The following is a 5,197-nucleotide window of genomic DNA, read 5'->3' as shown; positions in this document are numbered from 1 at the left end:
TTCAACTTGATACGTTTACCCGGCCCTCAGAAAAAGGCATCTTAACAGCCGGAGGGACAGACAGACAGTCGGATAATAAATGACAAAAACTTTTTTCGTCTGATACAATTACAAATCAACAATTTACCGATTTTTATCTTCACTTGTCTGTGAAGCCATCCTTCTTGCCAAAATTCATGAATCACGGTCAGCGGCAAGTACCCTAAAGGCTTTGATGAGTGGGTCTGCGAGGACCAAAATATGTTTCACAAATTGTCGTATCTTTTGACTGCTTTGACTTAGGAGTTTAAATTTCTTACTCCGCCAAGGGACAAAGACCTTAGTATGCAACATAAATGTCAACTTGATACGTTTACCAATCCCTGAGAATAGTGATCCTATAAGGGTTCCGTTTTCACCGATTGAGCTACGGAACCCTACAAAGTAATGCAAGCACGCTCAGGCGCACCCTGGGTACGACACTATGAAAAGGGGTTTGTACATTTTACCGTGTTACTAACGCAACTCCGTAGCCGATGCTGTGACACTCGGCTGGGAGGTAGCCAGTCTGACGCCTGGCGGTGGAAGAAGTTTGCACCGCCAGTGTTTGGCTGGCAAGAGGATCAGAGGTGCTGGCATAAATTTCATGGTCATTGTGCCAGTGTCTTTCGCAATGTCTCATGAAGTAAGGGCATACGGCACTGTTGATGCTGATCTGCCCGATAGACAGCGGCTGTTTCTTGATGGTGCAGCGATTTGCGGGAAGGTGTCTGTGGTGAGTGACAGTAGGAGAACACTAGACAGTTAGTGTGAAGAGCAGCTAGCTATATAAGTAGAAAAATGTAAGTTAATGCAGATGAGTAGGAAAAACAAAGCTGTAATGTTCGGATTCAGCATTAGTAGTGTGCTGGTTGACACAGCCACGTCATTTAAATATCTAGGCCTAACCTTTTAAAGCGATATGAAATGGAACGAGCGTGTAAGGATTGTAGCAGAGAAGGCGAATGGCCGACTTTAGCTTATTGGGGAATTTTAGGAAAGTGAGATTCACCTGTAAAGCAGAATGCATACGGGACACTAGTGCGACCAGTTCTTGACTACTTCTCGACTGTTGTTGGATCCGCATCAGGTTGGATTGAAGGAAGACATCGTAGCAGTTCAGAAGTTGGTTGTTAGATTTCTTACTGGTAGGTTCGAACAACATGCAAGTATTACGGAAATGCTTCAGGGACTCAATTGGGAATCTCTGGAGGTAAGGCGACATTCTTTAAGAGGAAAAATATTGAGAAAATTTAGAGAACCAGCATCTACAGCTGACTGCATAACGATTCTACTGCCGCTGACGTACATTTCACGTATGGGCCACGAAGATAAGAAAAATTAAGGCTCTATTTGCTAGTGGAACAGGGACGCATCGTACTGTGGCGTGCGGAGGAGTATGTATGCATATGTATATGTATATGTGGAAGTAGATGGGGACATTAATGTCAGGTTCTCCTTCAAGACGAATAAATCGTTCGCCTTTTACTAAATATTTTCGTGGAAGGAGACAAATGTAGATGTGGTCATTAACATTGCTATATTTTGAGAGTAGTAAGCTACATGTTGGCACCAAATTTCACCTTTCCCCTCTCTCATCATGATACTGAAAGGCTGCAGTCAACCCACCCATCACGGAACTTTGTAGTTTTATTAGGTTCTGCATAGTGTATTTTCTCTGGCTGTGTTTTCTCAGATTGTTATCACGCCAGGGGGCAAGATCACGTTAAGAAACGGTCTGATTGATTTTTTCCCTCAATTTTATTACGTTTGATATTCGGCATCCCGTATGCCTGTACTCACCTTTCTCAAACATGGATGATTGCTTGGTTGTGTGAACGTAATTGCAAACACAAGCACACTGATGAATTCAGTTCGACTTCATCAGTTTCACCTTGTAGGCGGCAACAGCCCTTGGGTTCAAGTCTCCGATGCTCGCTTGCGGCGCTAGTTCGGCGGGACGTTTATCTTCTCGTCCTTTCCTGACACGAGGTATCGCTATTAGATCCTTCAGACAAACGCGCAAGGAAACGGTTGTCCAAATTTTAGACGTTGAATCGGTGGAAAATTCTGAACGGAGGAACCAGGCGACGTGTCTGCTGTTTCATTTGTGGAGGAGACGCCTTGTACCACTGCAATTTCTGTTTGTCAATTGGTCAGTTGCCCACCGTCAAATTTTCTTCCATCTCTGTCCTCGGGGTTGAAACAGGTTGAATTTTGTTCAGTCAGGAGTCGCCCTTCGGGGGTCTGTTGAGTATGACACGTCACTGCTGAGTGCTCTTGTAATATGATTTTGGAGTTCTTCTAGTTAGTTTGTGCCACAAATTTCTTTTCTCCCCAATTACGTTTAGTACCTCCTCACTAGTTGCGTAATCTGTCCATCTAATCTTCAGCATTCTTCTGCAGCACCACGTTTCAAAAACATCTGTTCTCTTTTCCTCTAAACTGTTTACTACCAGTGTTCCACTTTCACATATAGCCACACTCCGTACAAATACTTTCAGAAAATAATTCCTAAGTTTTAATTTATTTTTGATTTTAACAAGTTTCTTTTCTTCAGAAACGCTTTTCTTAGCACTGCCAGCCTACATTTTATATCCTCTCTACTTCAGCCATCATTTGCTACCCAAATAGCAAAGCCCAACTACTACTTTCAGTGTCTCGTTTCCTAATGTAATTCCTCCATTATCACCTGATTTAATTCGACTTCATTCCATTATTCTTGTTTTGCTTTTGTTGGTGGTCATCTTATATTCTCCTTTCACGACATTGTACACTCCGTTCAACTGCTCTTCCACGTCGTTTGCCGTCTCTGACAGATTTACAATGTCAGCGGCAAATCTCAAAGTTTTTATTTCTTCTCCCTGAACTTAATACCTACTCCAAAGTTTCCTTTGATTTCCTTTACTGCTTGCTCATTGTAGAATGTCAGTCCGTTCTCAACTACTGCTACCCTTACATACGCCTCGACTCTTATAACTGTAACTGCCGTCTGGTTTCCGTACCAGTTGTAAATAGGCTTTCTCCCTCTGTTTTACTCCTGCTACCTTGAGAATTTCAAAGAGAGCATTCCAGTCAACATTGCCAAAAGCTTTCTCTTAGTCTACAAGTGCTACAAACGTAGGTTAGCCTTTCAATAACCTGTCTTCTAAGATAAGTCGTAGGGTCGGTATTGTCTAGCGTGTTCCTACATTTCTTCGGAATCCAAACTGATTAAAGAATTCGTGTTAGTAATTTGCCGCCGTGACTTATTAAACTGATGGTTTGGTAATTTTCACAACTGTCAGCAACTGCTTTGTCTGGAATTGAACTTATTGCATCCTTCATGAAGTCTGAGGGCATTTCACCTATCTCATACGTCTTGCTCAAAATGGTTCAAATGGCTCTGAGCACTATGGGACTTAACAGCTGCGGTCATCAGTCCCCAAGAACTTAGAACTACTTAAACCTAACTAACCTAAGGACATCACACACATCCATGCTAGAGGCAGGATTCGAACCTGCGACCGTAGCAGTCGCGCGGTTCCGGACTGAGCGCCTAGAACCGCGAGACCACCGCGGCCGGCACATCTTGCTCGCCAGACTGAAGCGTTTTGTCATGGCTGGCTTTCAGTGACTATCAGAAGTTCTAACGGAATGTCGTCTACTTCCGGGGCTTTGTTTCGACTTATGTCTTTCAGTGTTCTGCCAAATTCTTCTCACAGTTTCATATCTTCCATCTCATCTTCATTTGCGTCTTCTTCCATTTCTGTAATACTGCCTTCATCTCCCTTGTATAGACCACCTATATACTCCTTCCACCTTTCAGCTTTCCCGTCTTTGCTTAGAACTGGTTTTCCATCTGAGCACTTGATGTTCATGCAGCTGTTTCTCTTTCCTCCAAAGGCCTCTTTTCATTTAGGCGTAATTTATCTTTCCACTAGTGAAATATGCTTCTAAAACCTACATTTGTCCTCTAGCCATTCCTGTTTAGCCATATTGTACTTCCAGCCAGTCTCATTTTGTAGACGTTTATATTCTCTTTCGCCTGCTTCATTTGCTGCATTTTTATACTTTCTTTTTCATCAGTTAAATTCAATATCTCCTATGTTATTCAAGGATTTCTTCTAGGACTTGTCTTTTTACTCATGTGATTTTCTGCTGTCTTACTATTCACCTTTTAAATCTACCTATTCGTCTTCTGCTGTATATCTTTACCCTGTTCTAGTCAACTGTTGCCTAATGCTCCCTCTGAAGCTCTGAACCACCTTTGGTTTTTTCAACCTCTCCAGGTCCCATCTCATTAATTTCTTACCTTTTTGCAATTTCTTCAGTTTTAGTCTTATTTCCATAACCAATAAATTGTTTTCAGGGTCCACATCGGCCCCTGGAAATGTCTTCCCGTTTAAAATCTGGTTCCGGAATCTCTGTCTTACCGTTACATAATGAACATGACACCTTCAGGTGTCTCCAGGACTCTTCTTTCGTGATTCTGAAGCCAAGCGTTAGCTATGATTAAATTATGGCCTGTGCAAAATTCTACCAGGCGGCTTCCTCTTTCATTCCTTTCCTCTTTCGTTCCTTTCGTATTCGCCTACTATTTTTTGCTTCCCTTCTTTTACTTACTGTCGAATACTAGTCCCCCATCAAAATTAAATTTTTGTCTCCCTTAACTAACTGAACAATGTCTTTTCTGATCATACATATCTTCAGTCTCTTCATCATTTGCTGAGCTAATTCGCATGTAAACTTCTACAACTGTAGTTGGTGTGGGCTTCGTGTCTATCTTCGCTACGATAGTGCGATAGCTATGCTGTTCACATTAGCTTACCCACGTTACTATTTTCTTATTCATTATCAAACGTACTCCTGCATTACCCTTATTTGACTTTGTATTTACAACCGTGTATTCACCTAACCAAAGTCCTATTCCTCCTGCCACAGAACTTCACCAAACTTCACTACATCTAACTTCAATCTTCCATTTTCCTTTCTAAATTTTCTAACTTTCCTGCCTGGTTAATGTATCTAACATTCCACTCTCCGATCCGTAAAACGCCATTTTTTTTCCCTCCTGATGACGACATCTTCCTGAGTAGTTCCTGTCCAGTGATCCGAATGGGGGACTATTTTACCTCCGTGACATCTTATCCAAGAGTATGCCATCATCATTTAAACATTCAGTAGATCTCCATGCTCT

General features: G+C 42.0%; 1 non-coding gene across 1 annotated transcript; it reads left to right on the top strand.

The window, feature by feature from the left end:
* The first annotated feature begins 1,462 nt into the window (after positions 1–1,462).
* LOC126458741 (U5 spliceosomal RNA) lies at positions 1,463–1,576 on the top strand. Its single transcript, XR_007585710.1, has one exon. It is a non-coding gene; the product is annotated as a U5 spliceosomal RNA (small nuclear RNA).
* Positions 1,577–5,197: the final 3,621 nt, after the last annotated feature.

The sequence above is a fragment of the Schistocerca serialis genome, chromosome 2 (genome assembly GCF_023864345.2).
Source record: "Schistocerca serialis cubense isolate TAMUIC-IGC-003099 chromosome 2, iqSchSeri2.2, whole genome shotgun sequence".
NCBI lineage: Eukaryota > Metazoa > Arthropoda > Insecta > Orthoptera > Acrididae > Schistocerca > Schistocerca serialis.
This window is presented reverse-complemented; position numbering and strand designations above follow the sequence as displayed.